This window comes from Coenobita brevimanus, chromosome 68 (genome assembly GCF_032717465.1).
Source record: "Coenobita brevimanus isolate Jiangsu-jjx chromosome 68, ASM3271746v2, whole genome shotgun sequence".
Classification (NCBI taxonomy): Eukaryota; Metazoa; Arthropoda; class Malacostraca; order Decapoda; family Coenobitidae; genus Coenobita; species Coenobita brevimanus.
Genome location: NC_137021.1, coordinates 28,694,734 through 28,710,670, shown reverse-complemented (window position 1 = coordinate 28,710,670; position 15,937 = coordinate 28,694,734). Strand labels below are relative to the sequence as shown.

Genomic DNA, 15,937 nt, shown 5'->3' with positions numbered 1-15,937 from the left:
GTATTCAGTGTCGATTGTGAAGTGCTTGGCACAGCTGATTTGGGACATATTTGCATTGTCTTTTGTAGAGTTTTTGAATACTTGTTGTCTTTCAAGTTTAAATTTGTTTTTTCTGCTAAAAGAATAGATGACTGTTACATACGGTATGCTACAACAAAAGTGGTTTTGGTAAAATCATAATGGAAATACATAATTCCACAGAAAATCGATGGGAAGGTGGAGTACGACAGACCACTTAACACAAAAAAAGAGTCTGGAAATAACATTTATTGAATTTGCAGGGTTTCCAAGGGTTGTGGTAATGCTTTAGGGTGTTATATTTAAAGTGAACACCCTGGTAACGGTTCTTAAAAGAAATGACTGAAACACGAGATTTTACAAAATCAATGTTTTTATTGTACCAAAAACAAAATCACGGGATAAGATGGACTCCAGGATCCTTCTTACCCCTCAACCTCACCATGAAGAAACACATCCTTACTGACGGAACTCGCACACAAAAACCTCTTCCTCATTGTCCTCTATCTTTGCACATTCCTCATGTGCCCATCCCTAGCACATGGCACAATAAACCCAACTTTTCCCTTGCATAGAGTTACCAAACGTGTCATCTCAGTACAAGCACATGGTTGAATCTTCATCCTCACTCGCTGTCATGAGTCCAGGATGGCCCAGCTTTCGCTTGCTTTGCTTTTTTTCTTTTGTGTCATTTTTTTGTTAGGTCTTTTTTTTTTCTGTTGTAGTTGCTAGTTTGTCTTTCTTGTTACATTCTCTCTCTTGGCACTTCTGTGCTAGAGCCAGTTTTTTTTCTTTTTCTTGTGAATTTCTTACTCTAACCCGTGTCTTGTATGGGGATCCTGTCAAAACAAGAGCTCGCCAATGGGGCCTGAGTGCCTTCTTTCGTGCAATGTTTCCCACCTTTGGCGAGGGATTTATGTTCCAGAGTGAACTACCTGGCTTGAACAGGCTCCGAGCCACTTTCGGTGTTACAGGCCCAGGCACCACAGTTGGATTTTCCAGCTCAGCGTCTCCTTGCAGGTCAAGATTGGTTGGGCAACTGGTTCATCTGGATCTTCCTCTTCCTCTTCACCATTTAATGGAATATCCGTCGGGTGGGCAGGTAAAATATCAGCTTCACCAAAAACCTGGCTATTCAATGGACAATTTCCGGTTATTCTAAAGCCATTGATGGCTGTGTTTGGAACAGGAGCCTATAGATAGGCCTCTCCGAACAATGGACTTAGTTTGTAGATGGTCACCTGCCCGCCGGGATTGTTTCTGAGGAATGTTTCAACAACATTCACATTGTAGGCATTCAGTGGTTTCATGAAGGAAGCATCCAATGGCTGTTTTCGATGACTAGTGTGGTGGCAAATGACAATCGTGACATGACTGTCCCTGGCAAGTTTTATAACAAGATTTTTCACGTGGGTCATACGTCCATCCATGATCATCAACACTGGATCGTCTTTCAATGGCTTGGTGTGGGCTAGAAAGAGCCAAAACCATTCAGTAAGAAGGGAAAGCATGGCATGCAATTCCAATTCCTGGGGGAGCACCATCTTTCGGTTCTTGCTTCATTTGAACTCTTGGAAAGATGGGGAAGGGCGGAACAAACTGGCCTCCAGCAGACATACAGCAAACTGCTGTGGCTAAAATTCCTCTTTCTACAAAACTAGTGTGCCAATCTGTCCCCCCCCCCCCCACAGACTGAGGATTCTTGCGGGCTTTGCCTGCAACGTTGTAACACCAGTCACAACGACATTAAATATCCTATGTGGAGGAAAGTACTGAAAGTACTGGTCTGCTTGCACCGAAAATAAAATGTCAAAGAATTTGCCAACGTTCTTCTGATTGAAGCATCTTGCACTTGCAGCAGAAGTTGGTTCTAGGGTTCAAAATTGCAAGTTGTGGGTGGCGGTTTTGGAAGCCCTATAGCCAGTCTTTACCCGCAAGTCCAACCTGGTGAAAAGAACTATGGAATTAAGTGCTATAGGCTGTTGAAATGCAAACTCCATTTGTAACCTATTAGACTGTAAACTGAACATGAAATGATGAAGCTTAATTTGTAGCTAGTCCTAACCGTTTGGTTAAATTTGTGGTCCACACTATTTCTTTCCGCTGCATGGAAGGCAATGTAACGAACGTCCTGTGTAGTCAGTCCGAATAATCGAGCCTCCATCAACAAAATGTGAGTTACTACCTCTAGTTCCTGTGTAGCACTGTATACAGTTCTGATAGGACCAGGTATCTGGAAAATAATTAATGAATAATTATTTCTTCACCACAATGTAGGCCGATTATAATAAAAGGCATAACATGAAAATAAGGCAGACACTTTGTTAGATGTAAAAAAAAAATAATAATAATAACCATAAAGGTAAAAACAGAACAGAACAATAATTTGCAAGCTTTTAATACTTAAAAAGGTTTACTAGAAAACAATGCATAAATCATTACAGGGAGTGCTATAAAAGAAACTAAACTATGTTTGGCATGTGCTAGGCAGTATCTCACCTTTGTAGAACCAGTTGCCACCTTATTCCTGTCTCTGACACAGCGACCAAGTGTAGTCTTGAGCATGTTGAATTCCTTCGAGGCTTTTTTCAAAACCATCTTGTTTGCCTTAACTGCAGCTATTGCACTTTCCATAGCTGCCTCATTCCATTCTCCTCTACGACTGATTTGCACATATTTCCGGGTCATCTATAGAGAAAGAGAGAAGAAAATGTTAAGAGTTTGTGAAATATCAGTGTGAAGGGTAAGATGGAACCCCATAGGTTCCGTCTTACCCCCAAAACTACAATTCAGTTGCTAAACAAATACAAAAACATCCAAATTCTGTGTACCAATTTATGGCACATATTTATCATTTACACACACATGGACATATCCAGCATAAACAGTAGGTCATTACAACTAATATTTCAGTATCAAAAATCCAATTTCTTACCTTGTGCAAATAACATCAGCACCATAAAAAAAAAAAAAAAAAATGACAACATACACACAGTGGCAACTGGGCATGGATACCACGAACAATGGCGCATCTGTTTAGTGACGTGAATGACATCTAGCGACCAATAACTGATCCTCGCCCTTCCTGCTTGGTTTTAGAGGAGGGTTTCCATCTAACCCCATGGTCTGTCTTACTCCCCCTTCCCCTGTATGTGAAGAAGATTCATTGAGATCGATAATTCGCATATTCTAAAGCTTTATGACAGAGATCACAAGTCAGCAAAAATGCATGAAAATTTGAAAAAATGCAGAGATCAAATGTGTTTTAGAATTCAGTTTTACACAAGGAAACATATTACCGAGCACAATATTTCAAGTTTTACTCTGATGCTATACCCTCATATATATATATATATATATATATATATATATATATATATATATATATATATATATATATATATATATATATATATATATTTGGGGGAAGTTTTTTTTTATTACAAATATTTCAATGAAAATTTTTACCATACTTAGCTCTGTAAACACAAATGGTGTTATATATATCCAGGTAATATTAAGTCTTGGTAATATTGTCAGGGTTTATTTTTTGATGAAAAATATTTTATTCTGTGCAATTACCTCATATGGAGTAAGCAACTGCATAGTGTTGGATCCACTCAAATAATGTTTGAAAATTTTGCAAATTCCTTGAACTCTAAAATGATCAGTATTTTGCTTTAAACACACCCAAACAATGTTGTTTCCATTAAAAACTTTTTTACGTTTTTTTTTTTTTTTTTTTTTTTTTAGATCTGAAACTTATCATTGCAATTTTTTTGTGTGCTGCAAGAGGTCAACAAAATGAATAATGTACTGTGAAGTAAAAACGGATGTGGAGCACTGATGTAAAATAGACATGCTCGGGGACAACAGCCTTAGGAGCTTTGGTACGAAAGATAGTGATTTTTAATAATCAGTGAGTTGTGTCACACCATTTTTATCCACTGATAATTATCTAGCCATGAGCACGACAAGCCTCTGACTGCACTTTGTCCTGCCATCCAATTTTATAATTTTTCCCCAAATCATACAGAATATTTTTCCTTATCACAGAATGTTTTTTGCTTCTTTTATCTGTTACGGAAAAATACTTCATATACCACTTTCCTTTGCCAAATACTTTATGTACTACTTTCCTTTGCTACACCCAGAGACGAAGTGTCAGTAAACATCTTATGGCTGTACCAGCCAGTCTGTACATATTTTTGCCTTGAGTAAAAGAACACTTTGGGATAGTATAGGAGCAATAGTTACCTTCTTTCATGCTGGTTGATATAAGAATAGAATTACATATGAAAGCCTAAGTAATGTGTATACTTATGTGTTGCAATGAAGTGCATATGAAAATCGTAGTACTGGATTTTTTTTTTTTTTTTTTTTGATAATGAATGGAAGAAGGAAAAACAAAGGAAAAAAAAAAAAGTCCGTGTGCCTAAAGGCATCCTCCATTCATAAAATACTTATAACAGTTGGATTTCAAATCGAGAGGATTAAATGTATATATGTGAGAAGCAACTCCCAGGAAGTGAATTCCAGAGAGTAGTAGTTCTGGGGATAAATGAATTTTGATAAGCAGAGGTTCTGCATTGCGGGGGAGAGTGTGTGAGTTCATGGGTGCTCCCAGCTGCCCGAGTATTTCGGGAGAAAATGTGAAGGGCAGGCATAATTGAAGCCAGTTCGTAAGAGCACTTACGGTAAAAGTATCTATAAAATAGTGCTAAAGAAGCAACATCTCGACGAACTGATAACAAAGGAAGGTCCTGCGTTATGGCAGGATTATTGATTAATCTAATGGCTTTATTTTGAATTTTGTCCAACTGCCTCGATGCAACTGCTCCACATCCACTCCACAGTGGTGAACAGTATTCAATCTGAGAACGCACGTGACTTTTGTATATTGTGGCCATCTGCTCGTCAGTGAAGAACTCACGAACTCTGTATATAAGTCCCAGATATTTAGAAGCATTTTTAGCAAGGGATTTAACATAAGCTGTCCAGCTTAGGTTGGGGTTTAGAGTAACACCTAGGATATCAATTGTAGTGGATATGGGAATACTGACATCATTTAAAATTATGTGAGAGTCTGAGGGGTTCTTTCTATTGGAGAAAATAATATATTTAGTTTTCTTAGCATTAAATGAGACCAGATTTTTTTGTCCCCATTGATTAATTTTTGAAAGGTCATGGTTCAGAGAAATTGCTGTGTTTAATTGGGAATTTAATATATCAAATTGTGTAAAGGAGGTACTAAATGTGGAAGAACTATGAACGGTCGAGTCATCAGCATAAGAATGTATTGGGTTGTGAGTGACAGATAGGCCATTTATATGAATGAGAAAGAGGGTTGGCGCCAAAACTGATCCCTGAGGTACGCCAGCATTTATGGAATGAAACTGAGAATAATTTCCATCTACCATGACCTGTATTTTTCAACTATGAAGGTAAGAAGAAATTAGATGAACCAGTGATGCAAGGCCATAGTGTGACATCTTAGACAATAAGGCCTGGTGCCATATTCTGTCAGATGCTTTTGAAATATCAAGTGCTACTGTGTGTGTTTCAACATGTTGGTCTATTGTTCTGTTATTCTGATGGGTAAGAAGGCAAAGAATATCTACAGTCTAAATCCATACTGCCGATCATTGATCAATTTATTGATTTCTAGATGCTTGACTGTGTTTGTTAATTAGTGTCTCAAAAACTTTACCGAGAACGGAAGTTATTGCAATTGGTCTATAGTTTGATGGATCAGAAGTCCCCTTTTTAGGAACAGGATGAATAATTGCTGCTTTCCAAGGGGCTGAAAAAATTGAGGTACAGATGCATGAGTGGAAAAATTTTGCTAATACAGGAGCCAACACTGGGGAGCAATTTTTAAGTATTATTGATGGAATTGCATCTGGACCAGTGGCTTTGTCTGCTGATAGATTCTGTAATACGGCTTGTACGTGTCTGGTGTGAATCATGAAAGGAGATATTTGAGGGGAATCAAAATCAAGTACAGGAATATTATGATTTTCTGAATTGAGGGTTGAGTTTGTAGAAAAAATGTCAACAAGAAGGTTGGCTTTTCCACGTGGGTCACTTACTAGATTTCCACTGGGGGACTGTAACGGTGGAATGGAAGAGGTGGTAGTGAAGTTAGTTTTAAATGAAATAAGGGTTGACCAGAATATTTTGTTAGCATTTGGATTGTTTAGTAGTTTGTTAGCTGGTTTATGTAGAAAGTTTGATTTAGAAAGATTGAAAATAGTTTTGGCATGGTTTCTGATATTTCTATAATAGTTAAAGGCTTCTTTGGTTTTGGTCCTTGTATAAGTGTTATAGGCTATTGTTTTATGTTCTGTTACTCTAGCACAATTGTGGTCAAACCATTTAGGAGAATTACATCTTTTTCTGTAAGTATGATGGGGAATGAATGTTTCCATGCCGACTTTAATGAAATCCTGTATGTGGCCCAATGTGGAATTTGCATCATGGAGAAAAAGGAGGTTTGTGTGTACCAGCGAAGTGCCTGTGGAATTCTGAGAGTTTTATCAGGCAGTTTGTGTGTGTGTGTGTGTGTGTGTGTGTGTGTGTGTGTGTGTGTGTGTGTGTGTGTGTGTGTGTGTGTGTGTGTGTGTGTGTGTGCTATTGGTATGAACAAACTGTGTGTATTATATAGTCCTATATACATGGATACAAATGGATGTACTAACAGCAACCAATTCAAATGCTCCCCAAGACTTTTATCACCAACCCAGGCTCAAGACACACGCACACACATTACAAGGCAATAGTCTGACCACTGAGTCACCAAGGATATTGTAATACATTGTACTATTGTGGCTGTAGATTTAATGGTGAACGAATGAATAAATGAATGATTGAAAGTCAAATACATGGTAGCACAACAACGAGGTCATATGCCACTGGAGGAATATATAATTATGAAAAGACATAAGAACATAAAAACAACACAAAAAATCACAGAGAGTGAAGGAATCCTGCCTTCACCACAAAGGAGAGGGTACCCCCCTCCACACCACACACACCCCCTCCCTGAGCACTGAGGGGAGATGGTAAGACCCAACACCACCCCGATGGTCAGAGAGATACCCGTGCCACAGGTCCCCCAGACAGGGGCACTCCACAAATAAGTGCTGCACAGTCAAGGGGATCAAACGATCATTGCAGTAGGGAGGGGGTGCCCCGTCCATTAAAAATGAGTGTACCCTATCCGGAGATGTACTGAAGTTACCGTCAAGTAAGGCCACTGTAGATCGCAGAGGAAGTGGTGGTGGAGTGGTTAGAGAATATAATATGCTATAATCCTGTGTGTGTGTGTGTGTGTGTGTGTGTGTGTGTGTGTGTGTGTGTGTGTGTGTGTGTGTGTTGTGCAGCCAAAACAGCCAAAACTACGAAAGGATTTCGATGAAGCTTTGCAGGGTGGTTGAATTGGGTTCCAGATGGGCCAGTTTCTAAATCATGTAGAACGATATTCTGTGGTGGTGTTTTAGTCCCTTATAATTGTCCCCATAGGTGTTATAGTACACACACGTGGAAGAAGCGGCGAGGCATTTACCTGGAGTTTTTCATACATCTTAGCAAAGACAGAGAGGGTGGAGGGGGGGAAGGGCTTGTACATCTAGACTCCGATGTCTATTACTTCACTGATGCTGCGAACAGATGACTTTATTCAGCAAAAGATGGTAGCAGGTGTGGTGGTTTTAGTGGTAGCTGTGATGATGGTGGTGATACCTGTGGTGGTGGCAGTGGCACCTGTGATGATGATCGTGATCGTTGTGGCAGCTGTGATAATGAAGATATTGGTGGTGGTGTTAACTGTGATGATAATGGTGGTGGTATCTGTGGTGGTTGTATTGGTGTTGGTGGTAGTGTTGTTGTTGTTGGTGGTGGTGGTAGTATTAATGATGGTGGAGGTAGCTGTGATGGTGATAGGAGCGGTGATAACTGTGGTGGTTTGTTGTTGGTAGTATTAATGATGGTGGAGGTAGCTGTGATGGTGATAGGAGCGGTGATAACTGTGGTGGTTTGTTGTTGCGATGGTGGTGTTCACTTTGGTTGTGGTGGTAGCTTTGGTATGAGCCGTGTTAGTGGTGGTAGTTGTGGTAGTGCTGATAGTAGTTGTGTTAATGATGGTGACAGCTGTTCAGAAACAGCTCTCATTTGGGCAAGTGCTTTGCGTCTTGCTCCAAAGAGAAGTGTGGTTCAGTGACGACTCTAATTTCGGCAAGTACTAAGCGGCCCTATATGACCACGAGGTTTGACGACTGTAGTAAGAAGCAAATACGGAGATATTCAACCTAACACAAACTTGGATGGAAACAGGGATGATAAAGGCTACCTCACACCTAAGTAAGTGATCATGATGAGAATATCAAGGAAATGGGAAACATAATTGAATAATTAATTAATACTTTGTTAATTTACCCCAGTGTGAACGTGAATCGGGGTCAGTTAAAAATATACCTTCACCATATTTTCCTATTGCTACACTATTTCTTTCCATGACTCCAAATGAATTATAGATGCAGGATCCAGAATCACACATGTAAGCACCATAGACAGACGACCACCTGATGGGAAGTTTTATTGAAAGCGCTTTAGTAAGACTAAGACAAGCGAGGAACAACTATGAAAAATGAACTATAAAATAATTATACCTTTCTTGACAACAAAATTATATTACAAACTTTTATTTTACCAGCTTCCTTCATGCATAAGTGATTTCCTCCCACTCAACGACTTTCCTCTTTCTGTAGGAAGGATGGACAGCTTAGGTTACCACAAGCTTGTTATCAGTATGTGGTCAGTGAATAAGAGATGTCCGTAATGAACTTGAAGCCTTCCTGTCTGTGTCGTGCTTATCATTAGGTGTCCACGCCATTGTCGAAAGCTATTGCGTTTCCTCCGTTTTTTCCCTTCTTTCTTCCAAACGTTTTTTCAGCGTTGCCATTTCTTCTATTTTTTTTTCATCACGATGCTTGAAACCTAGCCCAATTATCCCTTAGGCCAACAGCCCTAGACACTTTTTAATTTGTTTCATTGAGCCATAGTAAAGGGGTTTCCTTAGTAAATCATGAAATTGCCTAACACGCAAATTTGGAGATCTTGTTTTTCTGTACGTTCTTTAAATATCATGACAATTAACAAAGAACCATGCCAATATATCGTAACTGTTTCGAGACCAGCTTTAGGTTCCGTGAAAATGCTGGCAGTTTGGTTAACATTCCTTTCCCGATGAACATGTGAATAAATGAAGGCGATCGAGATATTTCTTTCTACTTTTCTCTGGAGATATTAGATACCTATGAATCACGTGTATTTAAGATTTTTTTTTTGCACACACACACACACACACACACACATTTTGCTATGTGCATCATGCATACACGTGTGTGCTGGGAGTAGGGCCTGCCTCCTCATGGGCTAACATCTCAATATGGCTTGGCAATAAGGAAATCATCTGGGCACTTCAAAGTAAGATAACTGTCAATTTCTCTGATGCAGATTAAAAAAAAAAAAAACACAATAGCTAAATCATAGGGGGACTTGTGAGTAAGGTAGCAGACTTTTATCTTTTTAGACTAAGTAAAGCATGACAAGCTGTGGGTAAGGGAACTTGTAAGTTTCCTGGAGCAGATTTCTTTTAGAGAGTGAATAAATTATTTGGACACCTCTAAGACTGTGAATAAGGTGACTCGTAACTTCCCTGAGGCAGTATTTTTACACATTAAGTAACTTAAATAATGTAAAACCTGTGAGTATAGTAATCTTAACCTCTTTGCAGCATATATATTTTTTTACAATGAATAAATCATATGAGAAAGTGTGAGTGAGGTAACTATGAACTTTTTCTTTGGGGCAGATTTTTGTTGACAATAAGTATATCATGTGAGAACCTGTAAGGAAGATAACTATTAAAATCCCTGGGGCAGATTTTAGCAACTCGTGTGAGAACCTATAAATAAGGTATTAACTTATTATTATCATTATTATTATTATTATTATTATTATTATTAAGACACCGGTCAGTATGGTACCTATTAACTTCCCCCACAGAGATACAGAGTGTTATGCAGAAGGAAATAATAACAAAAATTTCTCTGACATATTATCCATAAAATAATGGGGTGAAGTAGGGCCATGGAGGAATTAAAAGCTGGATAAAAGGAAAACTAAAATAATACCTTTCCTTGTCAGTAAGCCAAACTCATTCTATCACCAGCATACCTTTATAGACAGATATGAATTTGATTATATATTGTATCTGAATGACTGGTAGTCAAACTGGTGAAGTAGATTGTGATAGTAACAGTGCTGAAGAAGTAGTATAAATCATTTGTAAACTGTGTAGCAATACGAGTATATTTTAATTTATGGCGTACTTCAGAGGAAGAACTGAATGTTGACAGGGTAACAGAACTAATAAAGTGGGGCATCATAATAACAGTAGATTAGAATAATGGCAGGACGGGTAAATCAGAGAGGAGGCACGACCTCCATTCAATTTGCACTTCTTTCAAAGTCCATAGAGGAATACTCGAGTCCGTATAAGCAATCCTTTTCATTCTGCCTTCATAACTATGATCTCATTGATAGAGAAATGTGTGTGTGTGTGTGTGTGTGTGTGTGTGTGTGTGTGTGTGTGTGTGTGTGTGTGTGTGTGTGTGTGTGTGTGTGTGTGTGTGTGTGTGTACAAAAGGCGCTTAATTCTTTATCGTTTTGTCATACTAAAAAATTATGAAGGTGTCTTTAAGTGGAAACATAGGCAACGCTACACTGTTGCAACCCTTCAGCTACCACTCAAATACCCCTCCACTTTCCTGCACACCGAACCAAGTACATAACGGCCCTCCCCCGTCCCCCATTTATAACACAGAAACATTATTATTTTTTTTCAATCAGCAGTTTTTCAATGATAAGCGTAACCTGGGCCCTTCAGATTCATTGAGCAGGTCACATTGAAATCTCTTTAATTTCTTAAATTTTTTCATTATTTAAATAAGTACTTAACACACAGCACTCTACCTATCGAAAGGCACCAGTTCACTATAAGACAGATAACTATGTGAAATTTATGATTCTGTAGTGAATATTTTCTCACTTCTGCTGGGAAATGTAATCTCTGTGGAAGCCAGCCACCCTGCAACCCAACTCTATGGACGGACACTATTGGTCCCCGTGATGTCAATACCCTCCTCTGACTTTGTCAGTTGGAGGGGAAAAATGGTTCCCAAACCTGAGAAAGTAGTCTTGCAGAATACTCACCATCTGACCTATCATTATAGGCGCTCTCTCTCTCTCTCTCTCTCTCTCTCTCTCTCTCTCTCTCTCTCTCTCTCTCCAGAAAAACTACTTAAGACACAGCATTCTACCTGTCAAAAGGCACCAGATTACTATAAGACATAAGTATGTGAAATTTCATGACACTATAGCTAATAGTTTCTGAGATTTTCTCCAGAAATCAAATCTCATGGCCCAGCCACCCAATTCTACGGACGGACGCCGGTGATAACGATACCCTACTGTCAGGTGGAGGGTGAAAACCACCACATCCATTACTACCACAGCATCACCACCACAACCACCACCATCATCATCATCATCACCATAACCATCATAATCATCACCACTACCACCACCACCACCACCACCATCATCACTACCACCATCACCACCACCATCATCACCACCACATCATCATCACTACCACCATCAATCCTACGCTGCTGCAACCATCCACCTGACCAAGCACATACCCCCACCACCATCATTATCACCACCACCAACATCACTACCACCACCATGATCATCACCAATGCTATGGTGTTGCAACTTTCCACCTCACTAAGCATATACCCCCCCCCCCCAACTTTCCTGTACACCTGATCAAGGGCATAACGACCTTCACCCCTCACCCCCCGTCTGTACAACACAGACACATCAGGTCACACTGAAATCTGAGAAAAATTATAATTTTTACTTTCCCATTATTTTCAAAAAACTTCTTAAGACACTGCATTCTACCTACAGTATGTAAAGACACCAGTTCACTTTGAGGCACATAACTATGTGAGATTTGATGACTTGTGAATACGTTTTGATTTCTAGCTTCAGATTACTTACTAAGGTTGCATTGAAATCTGATTTTTTTTCAGTTTCAAGAAAACTACTTAAGACACAGCATTCTACTTATTAAAAGGCACCAGTTCATTACGAGACACAAAACTATGTGAAATTTCATGACTCTATATTTAATACTTTCTGAAATTTGCTTAAGAAACGAAAATCTCTATGTCCAGCCGTCCAACTCTACGAACAAACACTAGTGATAACAATACCCTCCGCTGAATTTGTCAGGTGGAGGGTAAAAAGACTGTACCCCAGGATCATTAACACACTAGTCACCCCCCCCCCCCTCTCTCTCTCTCTTTGTTACCTGGATCCAATGTCAGTCAGGGAAGAGAAGCAGAGGCGGCACACTGGTTCTCGGTTTTTGGTGGAATTCTGTACACAAGGAAACCATGATTGGAAGCAGCCTTTCGTGAAACTAAGAGAGAGAGAGAGAGAGAGAGAGAGAGAGAGACGATGGAAAGCCAGAAAGAGAGATGAGGATTTTGATAGACAAGGTACAAAATATATGATTTTATCACATAAACATGGCACACGAATATAAAACATATAAATGGATGAATGACCTTCTTCAATATTTACGATGGAAATTCAAAAGTCTGATTGGCCTGGGTCACGCACCAGCTTCTATATCATGACTGGATCGCTTTTATTTGTTTTTTCCGATTCACTGCACAGGATTACTACAGTATTACAATATTCCTTTGTTTATTCGTGTGTAGTCAAGGCAATCGAAGTTAAAGCAAATTTATAGCAACGTTTTCAAAATGATGTCCGCCTTAATCTTCGCAACAGTTTACTTTAACCGAATACCAAAAAATATCTTCCCATTTAGCTGGTTATGCAAGTTAGTGATGTGAGGTAATGTCTGTTGTATATAAGTAAAAAAAAAAATACTTTACGCACAAGACTACCACAACAAGAAATATAGGTCTCCTAGGAAGAATGGGCAGCAATTTCTCATATGATAGATGAGTAACTTCTAAGCAAAAAAAAAAAAAAAAAAAGCTCTATTGATGTGGGTCGTAATCCGAATCAATGTATAATTACATTTACAGATAACATAACCGTTGAATACAGTGGGAGACCATTTTCACCCATAACATCATCGATAATTTTACTTTCGCAGACGTTGAGATTTGTATACATGTATATACAGTGCTTGGAGTTCCCTGGACAATCATTTCCCAGAGTTAATATGTCTTCCCTTCTGGGACACACACACACACACACACACACACACACACACATATATATATATATATATATATATATATATATATATATTCATTTTTTTCATTCATTGCCAGACGCCATGTATCCCAAACGGGGTGGCCAAGGGCTTAGAGTTAATTGTTTTACAGGGAGGGGCACTAATCCTCCACCAACCCCACTTGACACGTAGGGAGAACGTTATGCCAACAGCATCTGGTGTTCCCAGGCGGTCACCCATCCAAGTACTAACCAGACCCAACGTTGCTTATATATATATATATATATATATATATATATATATATATATTTGGGGGAGGCGGTGGCTCAATCGGTAGAGAGGTAGCCTGTAGTCCTAACGGACCGGGGTTCAAATCCCGCTGGGGCAGGGAACAGTTTAAGCTACTGATCTACCAGAAGACCCGCCGACGTGTCGTGAAAATACCCCCGCTACTACCAATACACCAGTCCTGTATGAGATAGCCCTAGCATGTATTCAATATGAACGGTGGGTGTTAGCGCCGAAGTGGAGACATGTAGAGGTATGCGGTACGTAGGAGGGCTACTGGGCCTTGAAAGCAGGCTGTGAAGCCTATGCCCAGAGTCGGACACATAAAATATATATATATATACACGCAAGATTTCTGAGAAACCTGACGGCAGCTGCTAAGTCTGAAGTTTTAATTCTTGTTGACAGATGTGTCGTGTCTTAGTGGTATTGTTTGTATTTCAAACAGAATTTTTACAACCTTTTTCTAAAGGCTAGTTAAACGGGAGTTTCATCTCTCCCCTTCTCTAGGTTCACATCCATCGTGGGTGTAATACATTATTCAACTCGTGGTGCAGCCTAATCCATCCCAGTCATCTACCTGTGCAAGAACATTTATTATGTAATTGGCACTGTGAAGAACGACGTCAAAGGGTTACAGAAGAGATATTTGCTTTTTTTGCGAAAGCAGACCACTCCTAATTTACTGGAAATCGTCTGGTGGAAACTCATTCGCACTCTTATGATCTTTCCCTATCTGGCTCCCTTTGTCAGGCTCGTATTTTCTAAACTGCTCACCATTTTTCTTGTTTTATTGTTTTCTTATTCATATTTCGTACACCTGATGACTGAGCGCCTTCGAGTGGTGCAGTTGGAAGGATGGAGGGAGAAATATTGACAAGGAAAAACGATGTGGGGATTTGTGAGATAGAATGTTGTGTCATATCGTTACTGAGAAGAGACGAAAATACCTGGATGTCCACTTGCCAGTGCCATTCCTCATAGTTGTCCCGTAACATTTATCAGTCTGCCTACTCCCACACGCCTTAATCCCGTTAGGGGTGGTCACAAATAAATCGCCCCCACGTCGCTATGTCCTTCGCCAGACGTCCTTCCTTCCGACTCACACGGCCATCCCTCATAAATCTCTCCATTCCATTGCTCTATTTCACCCCTGGTCTCACGCTCCTCCTTTCCCCCATCACGTCAGTCACATACACTCATCTAGTAAGTCTGTAATCTCCATGATATCAAGATAAAAAAATTTGTCTCAGTTAATTGATCCCGTCTGAGGGTGACTTGTTTACTTTGGCTATACCAGGAGAGTATTCCCAAACCTTGACATCAAATTTAATTGTCATCACGTGAGATTTTTTATTCTAGAAATTTATCAGTCATTTGGCAGACATAATTGTTTTATCAAAAATTCCCCATGAATTGCGGCTGCTATGGAAGGTTCCCTTTTATTCGAATGACTAATAAACTGGTTATTGTTATAGGCTGAAGAATCCCAGATGTATATTTACAGATAAGGATAAGAAAGCCGTTGACTGAGAATGTGTGGTATTGTGAGGATGCTGTGGTGGTGTGAGGATGAGGTGTGAAGATTTGGTGGTTTCATGGTGTGATGGTGGTGGTGCTAGGGTATGGTGGTGGTGTGTGGGTGGTGGAGTGAGCGTGCGGTGGTGTGAGGGTGTTGTGGCGGTGTGAAGCTGTGGTGGTGGTGATGGTGTGAGTGGGTGGTGGTGTGATTGCAGGGAATAATACAGTCTCTAATAAGCCCATCTCTGTTATTACGATTGTTAAATATAATTCTACCAATCAAGAAAGAAATCATATTTAAAGTTTTGAAGATTCACATAGTCATGTATAGCTGTCGAAAATGACAAATTTATATTTCATAATTATGTGCCCTTTTTATTAATTAATTGTTCACGTGGAGCACGTTGTCTGATATGGTTGTTGTTCACTGTAATTTATATGTGATACGTTTAAGTATGGTGAATTTTTTTTCTAATTCTGGCTGCTGAGCGGAATATTTATTGCAACTCACCAGAGAGAGTTCTGAAGGGGTTAATGAAGACATTGTTCAGTACATAAAATCACTACTGGGCGACAGAATTATGATATCCACACAGACAGAACAGATGGTCATGAAGTAGGCCTCACTACCTGCGTTAAGAAATCTGTCCTCTACAAAGACACCATCAACCTTCCAGAAAGACACAGCACTAGAAATACAGTCACTAAGTTTCAAATCATCTCACAAACAAAAATTGTAATAATACAACCTTCAGC

The 15,937-nt window shown here is 39.5% G+C and overlaps 1 pseudogene; it reads right to left on the bottom strand.

Moving 5' to 3' along the window:
• Positions 1-538: 538 nt before the first annotated feature.
• Positions 539-15,937, bottom strand: part of LOC145405873 (uncharacterized) — a 28,108-nt pseudogene continuing 12,709 nt past the window's right edge.